The sequence below is a fragment of the Leopardus geoffroyi genome, chromosome B4, assembly GCF_018350155.1.
Source record: "Leopardus geoffroyi isolate Oge1 chromosome B4, O.geoffroyi_Oge1_pat1.0, whole genome shotgun sequence".
Classification (NCBI taxonomy): Eukaryota; Metazoa; Chordata; class Mammalia; order Carnivora; family Felidae; genus Leopardus; species Leopardus geoffroyi.
In genome coordinates, this window is record NC_059341.1 from 39,730,012 (window position 1) to 39,748,078 (window position 18,067).

The 18,067-nt window shown below is 46.1% G+C and overlaps 1 protein-coding gene across 6 annotated transcripts in view; it reads left to right on the forward strand.

The window, feature by feature from the left end:
- The window catches only part of KCNA6 (potassium voltage-gated channel subfamily A member 6), a 46,248-nt gene extending 38,130 nt beyond the window's left edge, over positions 1-8,118 (forward strand). For 3 of the 6 annotated variants that reach the window (XM_045462694.1, XM_045462692.1, XM_045462698.1), the window contains one exon: positions 7,737-8,118. The gene's annotated coding sequence lies outside the window, so the exon portion shown is untranslated. Of the gene's footprint in view, positions 1-3,370; positions 3,418-5,769; positions 5,907-7,736 lie in introns of all 6 variants that reach the window. The other 3 variants (XM_045462697.1, XM_045462695.1, XM_045462696.1) reach the window with 3 other exon arrangements.
- Positions 8,119-18,067: the final 9,949 nt, after the last annotated feature.

The window sequence follows — 18,067 nt, forward strand, 5'->3', positions numbered from 1 at the left end:
AATCCGAGTCCTGAGAGGCAACCACATTCAAGAATTTTAAAAGTTTGTTTCACATATTTACATTTATTTTTCTCAATAAATACTTACATGGCTATATCTTGAATTCTTTTTTTCATTTAACAAATATTTGTAAAGCTCCTGCTATGTGCCCATCACTGTTCTAGACACGGATACATTAGTGAACAAATCAGGGGTATGTGAAAATTTGCATGCCTGAAAATGCCTTCATTCAGTTCTTAGACTTGGTTAATGATTGTATGGATATAAAATTCCAGGATGGACATTGTTTTTCTTTGGAATTTTGAAGGTGTTGCTCCACTGTTTACAAATTTCCAATCCTGCTGTGAGACGTCAATGCTTTTCTGATTTATTTGCATGTGACATTTTTTCCCTCTGGAAGTTGTTAACATGTTCTCTTTATCCCCAGTGTTTTTTAGTGATACGCTGTGTACCTTGGTATGAATGTATCGGGCCTCAGGCTACTTAGTAAAATAGAAGACCCCCATTACATTTGAATTTCAGATAAAGTAAGTACTTTTTGGAATATTTGGGCACATACTTTTTGTAAAAGATTACTCGCTGTTTATCTGAAATTCAAATTTAACTGAGTGTCCTTTTTTGTTGTTTTTGTTTGTTTGTTGCTACATATAACAACCTTAGAACTTGGTCTTTTCAATCTGAAGACTCATGTCTTTCAGGTTAAGGAAATTTTCATGTATTATTTATTTTTCTTTAAGTTAAAATATGAGTCTAGGTTTAAAAAGATACGTTATTTCAAAAGGCTTATAACCAAAATAGCAGTCTTTGCCCCCACTCCTCCGCATCCCTATCCTGTATTTCACAGAAGCAAATCTCTTTCAACTCTTTAGGTCTTTATTTTAGATTTGCATTTCTAGACTGTATTTCTCAATAATGCACTTACATTCCCCTCCACAACCATTTTTTTTTTAATTTGAGAGAGAGAGATTGAGAGAGAGAGAGAGAGAGAGAGAGAGCACACAGGGAGAGGGGCAGAGAGAGAGAGAGAAAATCTTGGGCAGGCTTCATACCCAGTGCAGAGCCTGACATGGGGCTTGATCCCATGACCCTGGGGTCATGACCTGAGCCAAAATCAAGAGTAGGAGGCTCAGCTGGCTGAGCCATCCAGGCCACTCTCCCCTTATTTTTTAAGTCTTGGAAAATTTGACTTGCTTTTACGGATGATAAGGATTTTTCTTTCTTACACGATCTCCATTACTCTGCACAAGGTAGACACACAACTTCTCAACCCTCTGTGGGATAAGTGGCATAATGTTTATTTGCTCAATATGCTCCTTTACTTTATTATGACTGTAATATTATTTCTCCTTGAGCCAAGTAGTGTGCTGCAATGTAACTACATCTCCATTCTTGTGCTTTTTGTTTTCCTACGGAGCTACTAAATATCTTTTTTGTTGCTTAATTTTCTATACACCTGTCACAATCTGATGTCTAAAAGGAGAGTGGGAGAGTGGGTAGGGGCACCTGGGTGGCTCAGTCGGCTCAGGTCATGATCTCACGGTCCATGAGTTCGAGCCCCGCGTTGGGCTCTGTGCTGACACCTCGGAGCCTGGAGCTTGCTTCAGATTCTGTCTCCTCCTCTCTCTGCCCCTCCCCCATTTGTGCTCTGTCTCTCTCTGTCTCAAAAATAAATAAACATTTATTTTTAAAGGAGAGTGGGGCTCAGCAAACTTCCCACCAGCTATGTAGATATCCTCCTATTTATCTGCAGAGACACCAGGCTTTCACCTTCGTCTGGACAGCCTGGGGCCTTTCCACCCTCCTGCTCCTGTCTGGTGTAGGTCTGTTGCATACCTTCTGTCCCATGACGCCCCGTCATTTTCACCCAGGGATTCACTTCATGCCTCTGCTATGGTAGTCTCCTGATTGCATAGGTAGAGTATTTTAGGCTGCAAATCATCTCCATTGTCTTCTAGCTTCTAGATTTGGTAGAATCTGATGCTGTCCCAGTTCCTAAATTTCATGTGCCGTGCCTTGATGTAGGTATATTTTTATCCATTTTCATGGATTTTCAGTGGACTTTCTTGGCCTGGAAATGCCTGTTTTTCAATTTTTGAACATTTTCAAACTATGTCTTTGATGATTTTCTTCCATTCTGGTTTTGTCTGTTCTCTTTTTCCAGAACTCCTATTAACTGACTTTGGATCTCCTGACTGGTTCTTAAATTTCTTTACTCTAAGGACAACCACTCCTATGTGTTTCCTTTAATTTTATACTACACTCACAACACTACTGGCCACAAAATGTGTGTGTAGGGTTTCCCAATCCAAGCAGTTCTCAGATTCTATGGTCACCATCTGGATGTCCTGTAATTCAACTCAATTCTGGCACTCTCTACTTGGAGACAGTATCAGATTCCACAGGTTAAAGTTCAGTCCCACAGGACTGCCCTCTTCCCCATTTTAGACATCAGTAGAAAGTCCAGGGTGATACTTGTGCTTCTAAAGACTGGCTATAAATTAGAGAGTATCCCCCTTTCTGGCTCAATTAATTTGTTAGAGCAGCTCACAGAACTCAGGAAAACCATTTACTTACTAGATTATCAACTTATTGTAAAAGGATATAACTCAGGACAGTCAGATGGAAGAGATACATAGGGCAAGATTGGGGAAAGGACCTCCATGTCCTCTCTGCAGGCGCCTTTCTTCTAACACCTCTACGTGTTCACCAAGCTGGAGGTTCTCTGAACTGTGTCCTTTTGGGGTTTTCTGGGGGCTTCAGTACATAAGCAGTGATGGAGTATAACATTGGCCATTGGTGATCCATTTAACCTCCAGCCCTCCCTTCTCCCAGGAGGTCTGTGGGTGGCATAAAGGGAGGGGGAGGTGGGATGGAAAGTTCTAACCCTCTAATTCTGGTTGGTTCCCCTGGCAACCAGCCCCCATCCTTAGGGACTCTTCAAAAGTTGCTGCAGTCATGTAAACTCAAGTGTGGTTCAAAGGGGCTTCTAAAGGATACCCATTTGAACTTTGTGGTTCTGAAGCTATTTCAGAAACTGAGGGCAAAACCAAATATTATAACAATAGATGCCCCTATTATTCTAATCATTTAGGAAATTACATGGGATTTACCAGCTGTGATCCAGGAACCATCAATAAAGACCAAAATTTGTATTTCTTATGAACGACAGTATCACATTTACTTTACTCTTTTTCTTTATACTTTTTGGGAGATTTCCTTTAATTTATCTTCTAGACCTATTTCAGTTTTATTTTGGCTATATTAAAAAGAAAATCAGACTAGAGATGGAGTCACTTGCCCTTGGGACAACCTCTCCAAGAGTGGAATTTTAAGCCAATTAATCTGGAATTTTCTGGTCCGCACCAACCAGGCAATCAATCTGTCAGCTGGGCTCTCCTATCTTCAAAGGAAGATAAGGTAATCTTCATGATAAGGGCCCCTAGGGGAAAGGGACATTGCCTGAAGCAATCCTTTTCTTTTCTTTTGAAAACAATCTTTTTCTTTCCTTTCCTTTCCTTTCCTTTCCTTTCCTTTCTTCTTTTCTTTTCTTTTCTTTTCTTTTCTTTTCTTTTCTTTCCTTTCTTTTCCTTTTCTTTCTTTCTTTCTTTCTTCCTTAATAACTTTCTTGCCCACCCTTTCCTATAAAAATCTGCCATTTTGGGGGCACCCGGGTGGCTCAGTCCTTAAGCCTGCAACTCTTGAGTTCAGGTCCTGATGTCATGGTTTATGAGTTTGAGCCCTGCGTGGGGCTCCGTGCCCACAGTGCAGAGCCTCTCCCTCTCTCTTTGCCCCTCCCCATTCTCTCTCTCTCTCTCTCTGTCCCTGTCTCTCAAAATAAATAAATAAACTTTAAAAAAGCCTTCCATTTTATACTACTCAGAGCTTCCCTTTACTTGTTAGATGAGATGATACCTGATTCATGAATCAGTTAACAAAGCCAGTTAGGTCTTTAAATTAAGTTAATTTTTTTAAACAGCTATTATACTTCACATTTCCTGGAATTATTTTCTTGTTGGATGCTTTCTTCTTTATAGCCGACTATTCTTGCTTCATGGATAAAGTATTTATCTGAGGATTTCCAATATTTTTGAAGGTTTTTTTTTTTTTTCTGGCATGTTCTGTTTCCTCTGAATTTGTCTGTTTTGGCCTGTTCAAGACTTTCCTCGGATGTTTGTGATTTAATGATATCTGTGTATTTTAAAAAATGAGGTGTGAAGGGGCTTCGGAGGCTCAGTGTCTGTGGGGCTCGTTAAGTGGTGAGTTCATGCCAGGGTAATGATGTAGCTGGGACTACGCCATCTTTTTGAGGATTTCTTGGTATCCATGTCTATACACAGAAATAGGAAGAAATTCTCCAGTTGTTGCCCTGAATATCTGGCAGCAAAGCAGAGGAGGTGGCAAACCGTTCACACTTCACATGTAGACACTCATGTCACATGTAACCCCCCCTACTTTCAGTATGTGCTTTCTGCCTTACTTGGTACAAATGACCTTGAACCCAGGCCTTTCAGGTTTAGTTTCTCCTCAAACTTCTCTTTGATGGGGTAGCAGGTGGGTAAGTGGCTCTGTGGGACTGGGGAAGAGACCTGGAAGGGTATGTTTAACTGCAGCCAATGTTTAGCTCTCCCCCTTGACGCTGTTTCTGAGGTGTAGGGTGCCACCAGGTCCCGAGCCTCCATGGGTTCCCTGGGAGCAAACCTGCACATCTCACTGACCCTCATCTGCAGGCACTCAGGTTTCAAATTTGCCCCTCTCCTAAGCCCAGTGCTATTCCTCCACTGGCTTCCTGTCATCTACAGATTAGCTCTTACATATATTTGATCCCCTATCCTGACTTACTTGTCTTTGTAACTTTACCGCCCTGTTTAAAAATTCCCCTCACAGTGTTGCAGGATTTTTTTTTTTTTACCTCAATACCCAGGATTCGTTATCTTACTTCCAAGAATGAAGAGGTGCACACAAAATGAGCAGCAGGCAAATTTTATTAGAGTCTAAGGTCAGAAAGCAAGAATAGTATGAAAGCATTCTTAGCAGGAGGGGATATTTGAAAGTGAATGCCCACAGCTATAAACAAGAGTCCTCGTTTTATAAGGTTCTGGTCAGCCCTCCCCTCCCTCCCCCATTGTTCCTTCTCAGGTCCTACCCTTATTGGCTGGATAGCTCTAGGTGTTGGGCTGTCCATTTCCTGATTGGCTCAAGTCCATCATATGAGGGGTGGTCTATGGCCATATCATTCCTTATGGGTCATATGTTTTGTGGTCTACTACTTATTTTTAGTTAGGTCTTTTGTCAAATTCCTGAGGGAAACCTGATGGGGAGCGGGTGATGTCTGTTACATTTTTAAGAGGAACCTGAGGGGGTTTGCTGTGGGTCAGACATTATGTGTTTTTTCCCAGCCAGGGACCTCAGGTCCTAATCTTTCCCTCTCCTCCTACTGATTTCTATCTTTTCCTATCATAACATGAGCACCTGGGTGGCTCAGCTGGTTAAGCATCTGACTTGATTTCAGCTCAGGTCATGATCTCATGGTTCTCTTGAGCTCAAGCCCTGCGTCAGGCTCTACACTGACACCATGGAGCCTGCTTGGGGTATTCTCCTTCTCTCTCTGACCCTCCCCTGCTCTCTGTCTCTCTCAAAATAAGTAAAAATAAACATTAAAAAGATAATAAAAATTTAAAAAAAGTAAAAATTTCCCTCACAATTATTTTAGTAGGTTTCGAACAACAACAAAAAAATCCCATGTTTTTGATCTGCCATTTTTAACTCTAGGTCAGATGATTTCTCAATATGCATTCTTTGGGCTAATGTGAAAATTGTGAATTCCCCGAGAACAAGTGAAGAGCTATAGGTGAAGGGCAGCCTTGGGATAAAGGCACAGTGTATAATTTACATTCATATCAGGAGAGGTGAGCCTAACACATATCCTTGGCATTTGGAAGTTGATACAACACCAAATTTTAAAGCAGAAGTGCTTGTATAGGCTTCTTCCCAATCATGAGTGTGTGAGAAGAGCAAAAATTTTCTGTTCTTGGGGCACTTGGCTGGCTCAGCTGGTGGAACATGTGACTCTTGATCTCGGAGTCATGAGTTTAAGCCCCACATTGAGTGTAGGAGATTACTTAAAAATAAATAAACTTTAAAAAAAGAAGTTTTCTGGGGCGCCTGGGTAGGCTCACTGGGTTAAGTGTTCAACTTCAGCTTAGGTCATGATATCATGGTTTGTGGGTTAGAGCCCCGTGTCGGCCTCTGTGCTGACAGCTCAGATCCTGGATCTTACTTCACATTCTGTGCCTCTCTCCCTCTCTGCCCCTCCCCTGTTAGTCCTTTGTCTCTCTCTCTCTCTCTCTCTCTCTCTCTCAAAAACCCATATTTTTACCATTTGCTAAAGTGTTATCTTTCCCTTGGTGACCACTGGAACATCACAAAGAACAAAGGTTTTCAACCCCTTGTCAGAGGTTATCATATAGACGCCCCCACTGGAAAGCATGTGGGTGCAGGTCTTGTGAGGCCAACGCCAGTGGTTGGTGACACTTAGCCATGAGGTGAGTTGCTGTGCCCAGAACACCAGGCTTGCAGTATGCTTTTGGGTCACATTTGTGCTTTACTAAAATTACAGTAACTCCATGTTATGAACCTCTGGGTTTGTTCCCAAATAATTAAAATTACAAATATCAAGTAGGAGGAGGCTACTACACAGGCCCAATAATATTTACTGGCATTTTAGTTAAGGCTTACCTTTTCCAAAGTGGTTTCGCTAACATCTGGTCCCTGTGGTAGCCCTAAGAGGCTTGGAACACACCTCTTCATGGCCATCCTTGCAGAGACAGAAGTTGCAATAAATTGTTGGTTTATTTGTGTTTAGCCAAATCTGGCCTGCTCTTGAAGTGTCTTGTGGTCATAGACACATACACACGGCATCAGGAGGGTAAGCATGGAGTCTAGTTTTCTTTGCCCAGGGCATGGTAGAGGCTGACCTTGAACATAGGACTATGTGCCCCAGCTATCACATACTTTCCAATAGAAAACATTACATGGGATACAGTGTAGGACAGCCCATAAAGGCAGCAGGAAATCAGGGAAGAAAGAGATCAATTATCTTGGGATGGCCAGAGAGGCTCATGAAGGTAGTGAGTGGGTCTGGGCTGGGCCTACAGGGAAGGTAGGGCTGAGGAATGTCGGCGGTGCGGGTGGGGAACAAGAGAACCCCATGGGTGGCGCAAGGGAGTAGCCAGGCCAGGGACAGACCTCTTTCACAGAGGGAATGATGTGTCTGGTTATATATGCTGAGGGTCTGAGATGAGCCCCTGGGACCAAGATGGATGGTGCAGGGCATTAGAGAGAAGGGAGCCCAGCTGAGTAGATTGTATGAGGCTTCACTTTACAGGGCCTTAGGGGGTGAGCACATTGCTTGGACTTGATTTCCTGGAGGACTTTTGAGCCATTAAAGGTAGAGAATTAGTGACTGAGCATCTAAAGACAACTTTTGCAGGAGTAGATTCAGGTTGAGTGTGCTCAGCAGTGGCTGATGGGTTGCAGGAACCCTCGTGGGGTGGGAGGTATGGTTTGAGTGAACCAGAGAGCCCAGAAAGAGAGGCCAGCTGAGGGACCATGATGCACATGTCAGAGGAGCCAAGGAAATGCTGGAGCTTGTTCCCAGGTTTCCTGGTGCCATTCCTCATGCAGATCACCCTCATATCCCTAACTGCACTTCCTTTTGTTCTGGTTCTCCCTGGCAGGGAAAAGGCTGGCACAGTTGTCCAAACAAGGAGACCTACACATACATTTCTGGTAGCGGCTGGACAGAGAGGGCCTGGACACCCAACTTCTCAGGAAGACGAGACCCCTCCTTGGATCATGCAGCCTGACATCTCTCCAGTGGCCTCCCACAAGCAGTGACCAGATTAGAAAAAGCTGAGACCAGACCTGCCAGCATTAAAGATGGGGCCCAGGATGTTGGGGTGAGGCTGTGGGGGGAAGGTGAAAGGTGGTGGGAGGGTCAAAAAAGACCATGTATGGGGAGGTCAGGGTCAAGGGATCCCAGAAAGTGCATGGCTGTGCTACAGACCCACCCAGGGAAAGGGTGACCATGAAGACTAACAAATAAATATATGACAAAGTTTCAGGGGCTATGTGTTTTGCTGTGTGAAAAAATCAATAGCTAAGTTAAGGAGACAAGTCAGGTAGTCATGACAAAAGCAAACAGGTAACCAGGATGCCAGAATAGCTGGGCAGCTTTCCAGGTGCCACACACAGGTGATCAGAAAAGGTGCTTGAATACCCTCTGCATCAACCCTACCATGGACTGGGGACGTTCTCCAAGAAGGCAACCCATGGGCTAGGAGTTGTTTGCCTTTTATATATACATGCTGATGGGCAAATGTCAAGGTCAGCGTTATATTTCTCATGACTTTCCTAGGACCCAGATGATGCTGTGCATGGGATCCCCTAGGAGCAGGAAAGACTTCTTTCTACTTCTTTCTAGTGTGTGAGACCCTCATTGCTCTTCTTGTCATGGCCTGTCCTCAGGGGAAGGAGAGAAAAATTACTTCTGGAAGGTCCCTCCTTCCTGCCCACATACCTCTCTCTCCAGCTTCCTTCTAGGTGCTCTAGAGGGGGAGATACCACCTGGCTGTCACTCTTCCAAGTATGTTTTTCTCTTGGGGAACAAAACACATGACACTGATTTTTCCCTCTGAATTTACTTTCCTAATTAAGTGTGGCTGGAGTTACAGTTTGCTATAATGCCTGGGCCCTCCCAGATATGTTCTGAATGCGGGCCTTTGTTACCATAACTGTGGAAATCTCTACAACAGGGACCATATTTTTAGCCATGTGCCCATGTAATGTCTAACAGGGCACCTGACACAGAATTATCACTCATAAAATGTCTGGTGAATGAGTGAATGAGGTGTTGACTCTAGTTAATACATAAAGTTAAAACACTTATACATAAATCATCAAGAACCACATATTGTTTATTACAAATGAAAATATTGTCAAACCTCCCTGCAACACACACATGCACACACACACACACACACACACACACACACGTATACATCCTTTACCCTCCTAGGCTTCTCTTCTTACTAGAGAAGCTCTATAACTCTAACATTTCTTGTGAAGGTCTTTCTCCCAAGCTGTGTCCACCATTTGATCTTTCATTCAACAAGTGTTCCTTGAGTATATCTGTGCCAGGTCAATGAATAAAAACAAGAATCTATGTCCTCATGAAGTTTAGGTTCTGGTGTGGGGACACAGGCAATGGATACAATAAATTACTCAAATATATTGTTTACTAGGTGAGTGTGAAGGTAATAGAAGATAATCAAGAAAGGAGCTATGGAATACAGTGGGGTGCAGGGGTGGAGATTAGCTTAAAATAGGGGAGACAGGGAAAGCTTGACCTAGAAGGTAATGTTTAAGTCAAGAGCAAAAGAAGTCAAGGGGTGAACCATGAAGGCAGCTGGAGGAAACATTCTAGGTAGAGGGGAGAGCCAGTACAAAGACCCTAAGATGTGAGCATCCCTGGCATGCTCTAGGAACAGCAAGGAGGCCAGTGTGCCCTCAACTGTGGCTGGAGGGCAGCGGGCAAGCAGGAGAGGAGCAGGACATAAAGCCCGAAAGAGCTGGGTGGCCAACCAGGCAAGGTATCACAGGCTCCTGAAAAAACTTTGCTTGTACTCTGAGTTGGAGGGAAGTCCTTTCCCCAGGGTTCTGAGCAGAGAAGCAATAGGATTTTAACAGAGTTTACCAGTTAGGAGGTTGTTCGAATAGTCTGGGGGAGAGCTGATGGCAGGTTGGGCCACTGTCAGCAGTGGGGGTGGTGATGGAAGGAATTGGATGAAGGGGTGTGAGAGAAAGAAGCAAGGATGACTCTAGGGTTGGGGGTTTCAGGGTGTGTGTGGAAAAGAAAGGAAGACGTGGAGGCTGGACAACCCTTTCTGGCTGCTGCTGGAGGCCCGGGGGCCCCCTCCCAGAAGCTGGCCAATGGGATGACACTCATCCAGGCAAGCAGGCTGTGTACTCAGATCCACCCCAACCTCAGCTCCTCTCTAGGAAGCCAGTGGGAGAGCCACAGCTGTTGTCATTCCTGCCCTGTTCTCTTCCTGACCCCATATCTGGGATGGGCTACATCTGAGCTTCTGTGATGCATTCTCAGTGTCTCAGTCTCCCTGCTCCACATACCCACTCCCTGATTTTATTCACTACCCTCTGCCCATTTCTCATTCTCTCCACTCAAACAAGAGCAGCCAAGTGACAGAACACCCATAAGAAGAGTGCCATGGGACCAGGAGACTGCCACCCAAGTCTATGGCCACAAAGACAGATTGTCTGGAAGGTTCTTTTTCAACTCAGACCATTCCTGGAAAGTTGGGGACGTGACTGGCACTGGCCCCAGCTGGGAAATGACAGGAAAGGTGTTGTAACATCCCGGTGGAAACCATACCTAAATAAGAAGCAGGAGGCAAAAATACCTTGGAGCAGACACAATGGGGAAGGAAAAGGTGGGGTGCATGGAAAGGACCAGTAGAACCCCAAATCAGTCTGAGAAAAGAAGAAAAATCAGTGGGAGCTGAGAAGACCTTGATCATGGCTCCTAAAGAGGGACCATTGAGGCCTTGTCCAGAGTAGATGGATAAAGGAGGATGGCCACCCCTCACGTTATAAGAAGGAGGCCTAGTCTCACAGACTGCCCTCACACTGTCCCTGCTCCCTACCATCTGACTACCTGTGGAATGCACCATTCTAGGGTGACTATTATCTTTTTTTTAGGTAAGGTATCAGGCACTTTTGGGTGCCTGAGGCTACTGTCAGATGAATTTTTTCTTCTTGAGCTCAGATGGGTTGGCTGAAGACAAGGGAGCTGAGTGGGCCACAGAAGGAATGGTGTTGGGGGTCTCTGTTCATCTGCTTAAGTGTGTGATGGCCACAACATGGTAGAGTGGGAAGAGTTTTGGGCTGAGACTCTGGGAACCTGGGGCCAGCCACAAACTCACTATGTGATGCACATCAAGACCTTTCACCTTTTTATCCCTGAGCCCTCCATTTCATCTGAAAAATGGAGAACTGGACCAAATGATCTCTAGTATCTCTTGCCATGTAGTAATTCCAAGATCTTTAACTCCATTGTGTTCATGATTCTGATTCCAATTACAATGTGTGGGGATTTTCCAACATCACCAAACAATTGTTTGACACCAGCAGGGTCCCTTCAGTTCAACTCATTCTGACACTGTCTACCTGGAGGAAGCCTCAGATCCCTCAGGCTGAGGGGTAAGTCCCACATGACTGCACCTGCGCTTCTGATGACCAGTTCTTACAACACCCTCCTTGCATTCCCGTAGTTTGCTAGAGCATCTCACAGAAGTCAGAAAAATGTTTTATTTACTAGATTATTGGTTTATTATAAAAGCCTGTAATTCAGGAACAGCCAGAGGAAGAGATGCATAGGGCAAAGTATAGGGTAAGGGGCACAGGGCTTCTATGCTTGCCCCGAGTTCACCAAATGCCCAATCTCCATGTGTTCACTTCTCCAGAAGTTCACTCTTCTCTTTACGGAGGCTTTATTCCATAAGCATGGTTGATCAAATCATTGGCTGTTGACACTTGATTCAACCTCCAGCCGCTCTTTCCTCCCCAGAGGTCAGAGAGGAAGGGCTGAAAGTTCCAACCTTCTGATCACATGGAGATTTCTTCTGGCCACTAGCCCCCATCCTTAGGTACAGTCCAGAAGTTGCCTCATTAACATAACAAAAGACACCTTGATAGCTCCTATCACTTAGGAAATTCCAAGTGTTTTTGGAGTTCTGCACCAGAAACAGGATGAAGACCAAATATATATTTCTTTTTGTAAATCACAATATTACAATGTGGATAACCGAGGGCAAACTAATTTTCAGGTACATAATGGAAAATGAAAGCCCTCTCCCCTTGCTTAGGGAGCAATTGAAAGAACACAATTCTTACAAGGCATCTATACTCAGTGGCAGTCAGTTATAAAAGCCAGGTAACTTTGGATCTCAGCAAAATTATTCTGGTATCTGTGCAAGAATGGCAGGTTTATGGATTACCGGTGGCAGAGAGTTGTTGTGAGGATAAAATGAGTTAGTATATAAGAAGAGTGTTTAGAACTGTGCCAGGCCTGCAGGAAGCATGTCTAAGTGCTAACCATCATTATTATTCCCATACCTACCATGGGATGGGCCACACAGACATTTCTCTCCTGCTAAGGAAGAGTGGAATTTCTCAGTCTCATTTTCACTGAGCTGCAAACTCAAGCCAGCAGCCCTGATTAACTCTTGGCCAGGAATCTGGCTCTGTGGGCCACATGGGAGGACCCTTCATCTCTGAGCCCAGTTTCCGAACACAAAGCCAGCCTGTTGGCTGTGGACGATTCAGAGAGGTCAGGATAAGGTGCATAAGGTCATAAGGTGATGGTTGAGAGAGCAAAGTGCAGTGATGTTCATGAAAGTTCTTGGTGACCTTCATGCTCCCTCCAAACATAGGAGGTTTGAGGAATGCTGTGTCTTCCTCCTAGATGAGCAGTAGACAGTGAACTCATTTCAGCCAGAGTGTTTTAGAGCATTTTGGAGACAGGAGATCAGCAGGTTGACCTGCACTCCACCTCCAACAAGCCCCAGAGAAGTGAAAGAGGTTTGTCCATGGTGTGGCAGTGGCTGGAAGGGGCTTTCCGCATAAGACATCAGAGCTCTTGGCTTTCTAGCTTCTGACATGTTGCTGACCCTGAACCTTATAAGCCAGAGATCAAGAGTGCTGGTCCCTGAAGTCGCAGCCTCCCATGCTGGAGGTGACAAAAACAAACAAAACAAAATAACTTCCTTCCAAAACTGTATGTACTACTTGAGATGTACGTGAGAATCTGGGCCACACTCATCAGCTCTGAATCTCCAGCAGGTGCCTTCCCCAGTTCAGTTAGAGCCACTTTCCATTCCTGACAACTCCACTAGAGGGAGCCACGACCACTTGTATTTCTCCCACAGGCCAAATGGAAAACAAAGACCCAGAGCTGCCCTTGGGTGCCCATGGCACCTCCTAATTTGGAAGAGTTTATGAGACAGGTCATTCCACAGGGTCCTTTCATGACCAGCCAAACCTGCTGTGTGAATCCACGCAGGGCTGAGAGTCTGCATTGTCCTTCCTCAGGGTCTGTCCGGGTCCCCTTCCTGCAGTCCTAGGTGGCTGGGTGTCCAGAGAAATGGGTTATGACTTGCCTTCCCCTACCTGCCATGCATGAGCAGGATGAGGTGCAGTGTGGAGTGGAAAACACGGCTGCTCAGAGATCCTGGGCCCATGTGTTGGGCTCCCTGATCCTATCAAGCTCCCACTAATGCCAACGCTGCAGGTCAGGACATCATACTTTGAATAATACTGGCCTGGAGTGCAGTGAGGACGCCCGTTGTCGTCTACATCCAGTGCAGCAAGTACTGAGCTGACAATAAGCCAGGGATCGTCCAGCTTATAGAGAGCAGTCCACGCAATAAATGCGTGAGCAGCTAGATCTCCAAGGAAACAAGGACAGTCCCTTTTCCCACCGTTAGTCAATGAGCTGAACTACTGACTAATTACCACGTTTGAGGGGAGATCCCAGTTGGTGCGGGGAGCTTCTGGCCAGCAGGGGGAGCCAAGACTGCTTCTTCGCAGGCCTGAGGGTCTGAGAAGAGGAAAAGTACTGAAGACAGTGAGCAAAACGGAGCCCAGCCGCAGCAGCATAGCACTGCAATCCTGATGTGCACGGACACCTTGGCGAACTGGGGTTTGGTGGGGAGTGGGGATTGCTTGTTTTTTTTCCAGGTGTTTGGTTTCCCTCCCATTGTCTCAAAGCGCATACACGGTGACCCTGTGAAGCTAGAGATGCATCAAAGAGATCAAAGAGATCATCTCGGTGGCATGAGATGATCACTATCCCTGTTTTTGTAGATGGAGAAGAGACAGAAGGGGGCTTGTGCAAGGTGACAGTAGGGGAGGGCCGGGCTGGCTGCACCAAAATGTTTCCTGCCCAGGTGTGTTGTGGAACGGGTGTAAGCCTGGGGTGGGGGTGGGGGGGCAGCTCTGAGGTCTCTGTTGACCCCAATGACCATGGTGCTAATCAGACTGTGCTCCTTAGGGTGGGGAAGGTGAAAGAATTCTTTTGGGAGAAAGACACCAAGTGAGGCAGTCCTCAAGGCTAACACACAAAATGACCAGGACGGTATTTACCTGCCCTGCCCTTGCAAAGAAGCGTGTCCAGGAGCTGTTGTGTGTTCCCTCCTTGTTCCCTATTAGCCAATGTCATCTGGGGACTCCTGCATCCTGAGCAGCACCACAGGCAGGCAGGCAGCGAAGGAGATGCACTGCCCACCTTCCAGGAACTTGCCACCGGATATTTGCATGGCATCCCCGCCTCTTCTTCACTCAGTAAGCCCTCTTCTCTCCACTGGGTGGGTGGACATTGGAGAGAGCTGAATCCCCCACAGATTATTTGGAAGGGATTTGCATTTCAGCCACCAAAAATCCCTTTCTTTCCTTTCTTGGCATGAAAGTGGCTGCCTAGCAATTTTGGGGAAAAGATACGAGTCCAGGCAACACTAAAATAGGTAAGATCATTGGTGCGCTGGATGTGTATTTTGAGCCCTAATTCATTTGAGGGACAAATTTCTATGTGTGTGTAAGTATGTGCCATTCTGTGCATGTGGGAGTACCACCTCTATGGCAAATTATGGTAAAGAAAACATAGGCAGTAAATATTTAGTTTGGGGAGTTGGTGCATAGTTCCCAGATCCACCCATACTTCTCCTAAGGGATCCTTCTCTTGCCCCAACAATCCTCTAATTAGCTTATGAACATTTTCTTGTCTCTGTGACCAACACGCACAAATCCAATGTTCAGATAGAGCCCTGATTGCAACTAAATGGTGGGACCAAACCTTTTCTTTACAGGCTGTTGCCTGATTTTTCTCTAGCTTACTGTGATAGCTTTTGGTATGAGCAAATGAGCAGAGTCCTTCTTTTATAGATCTAAATGAAAAGGTGTGTGTGTGTGTGTGTGTGTGTGTGTATGAATGCATGTGTGTGTGTATGTGTGTGTGTGTGTCCTTGCCACCTCAAACACACTTTGTAAAGCATTTTTAGTAAGGAAAACCATGTCTCCATGCCATTCTGTCCCACACAGCTTTCCTTCCTGTCAGCCACTGAAAGGGATCTTAAATAAGAGCCCATGGGGTTCCCCCCACCCCCTGCACTGATGTCCTGGATACAAATTCTGACTTCCTTGTGACAATGTCCAAAAAAGCTTCTTTGTCTCTTGTTGAGTGCAAAAGCAGCAGCTTTTCAAGACAGAGCATCTGCCCTCAACCCTTAGACATTCTGCAGCTTTTTGGATAGTAGGAACTGTCAACATCAGATGCCAGCCTGATGCACTGCTCTCCCTGAACTCGTGTCTTTGGGACACTGCAGAGCCTGCCCCCAGGTCCCCTCTGCCAGTCTGCACAGCTCCTGTGGCCAGCTGAGGCTCTGCAGCTCCTTTCTGCTGTCTTGAATGCTGTCAGGTTGCCGGGACCAGGAAGGGGTCCAAGGACCAGAAGTCAGGGACTGGAGAGCAGCGTGTGCTATAGATTGCTATGCTGATCCTTTTCCTGTCCTTGTGGGACCCCCATTCTCCCTTCCTCCCTCCTTTCCTCCCCGCCCCCATCCTAGCCTTCCCTACTGCTGTAACTGACCCGGAACATCAGAGGCAGGAAAGTCACTGCTCCAATTGAATTTTGCTGCAGTTTCTTTTTTTCCTCCCCTAGCTGCTGAGAGTTATTTTTAGCCACAGATTTTTTTCTTTTTTCTTTTCTTTTTTCTTTTCTTCTTTCTTTCTTTCTCTCTTTTATTATTATTATTATTATTTTTTTGCAGGGGATCCACAGTCTATTTTTAAAGCCCTTACGGTGGCCAGATCATTGTGTTTCTCCCAGGGACTTTGGTGTTAGGTGGGACAGGCCATGCAGTGGGGACCAGGGGTCTTCTTGAAGAGAGGAAGGTTGGCAGAAGCTGGACCCTAGGCAAGAAGAAAGGAGGCTCCTTTCTTATGCTGGGGAGCCCATGAAGACCCACCATGCTCTTCTCTCCAATGTCCCAGGGCTTCAGGCCAAAGCAACCTGACTCTCATCTCAGCAGCTGCAATGACATTGCCTTCAAAGGCAGTAGCAGTTGGTTTAATTTACCATGTTTTTCTCTCCTTTTCCCAGATGTCTATGCTCAGATCTCTCCCTACCTGCCCTCCAGTGGCACCACCTTATAGAGAGGAGCTGCGTCATGGGAGGTTTTGGACAACGGATTGGACACAGAGTCAGCCTTGGGAGAGGAAGGCACAGACAGTGGCTGGGGGTGGGTGTGCTATGCATGGGGCAAGAAGGCAGCCAGGCAGGGCTCTGGGGGCCATGGCTCCACGGGAGGAAGAGAGCAAGGAAGAAATCCGGAACTCAGAGGGCCGGGTTGCATTTGGGAAAGCTTGGGAGTCAGTTGGGAGTGACTTGGACAGAGATGCTAATGGATGGCATGCTATGTGTCCTTCAGAGGCTACTTGAGACCCTGTCCCTCCCCCTCTTATTCCTGGGACTTAGCCATTTACCCCAAGGCCTCTGGCAGGTGGGGGAGGGGGCCAGAGTTCTGAGTGCCCTGAAAAGACACCCACACTCCCTATCCTCACATATTCCCACAGCTACCTGGCTGAGACTCGGCAGATCCCACGGTGGCCTCTTTGCTTATTATATCAGGCTCCACACAAGCCCGGGGTTCTGGGATGCCCCTTTTCCTGGACTCTTACTTCCTCAATACTCAGTGAGTCCTTCCCTGATCATCCACCTCCCTTTCCTCATGCCTCTCCTTGCTTAATTTTTAGTTTATCACCACCTGATGTACAATATATCCTACCATCTTTGGTTTATTGTTTGTCACCCAAGTTCCATAAGGATAGAGATGTTGCTTCTTTTGTTCGCAACAAATCCCTCAGTGCCCCGACCAGTGCTGGCACATTTTAGGCACTGAATATATATTTATTGAATGAATTAATAAAAAGAGCAAAATGTGCCATGGGAAAATCATCCATGGGAGGCTTTCTCTCTGACTCTCCAAGCCAGTTCAGGAATGGGTTGAGGGGAAAATAGTGACCACTCCCCCCCCCCCCCACACACATACACACATACATACATAAGGTTAGGCCCCAGAATGAGAAGCAATTCAGAACCTTAGCAGGAAGAGGCTGAAGACACCCTTAGCTCTAAGCCTCTCATTTGTGCAGAAGAGTTTACACACGCCCAGAAAGGTGCAGTAACTTGCCCAGAGTGACACAGCCCACTAGTAGCAGAGAGTAGAACCTTGGTTCCCTGCTTCCAGGCTAGAATTCCAGCAGTTCCAATGGCCACTGACCACTCTTTGCCTAACAATGTGGGATAAACATTGCATTCCCTCCCAGGGTAAAGAGGCAAGTGCCTTACTGACCTGCGGGGAAGAATTTCCCTCAAACTGGGGGCAAAGAAATCAGCAAGCCAGAGCCTGCAGGCTCTCATCCAGCTGGAGGGCTCAGGCAGGCTGTGGAAAATCTGCCTATGAAGTCGCTTGCTCTCAGAAGGCCCCAAACTATGAGCTGTAAAGAAACCGCGTCAGCAAAGAGACAGATAGGCTGCCTCTAGGAGGTGATGGAGGGCTGTGTCAGCCTCATCCCCTATGGAGTCAAAGTTCCCACCAAGGGGAGTTCTTGGGGTATTAGGTAGGGGGCTGCAAACTCCATGCTTTCCACACCTGGAGTGGCCCGTGTGGAAGCCACTGAGCCTGATGGCTGCAGGGGCAGCTGAGTGGGGACAAGACAGTGAAGTGCCTCTCATTCTGGGACAACAGTCCACCAGCCAGCCAACTCATCAGTGACACTGATTCCCACTTGGCATGACCCTGGAGAAACAGAGGCATCCCTGAGCTCAGGACCCTGTGTCATTGTGGGGAGGCAGGAATACAAAACCAGGAACTGCAAAAAAAATCATTTATAAATCTGCAAGTACAAATTGAAATGATGACAGCCATGTAACTTG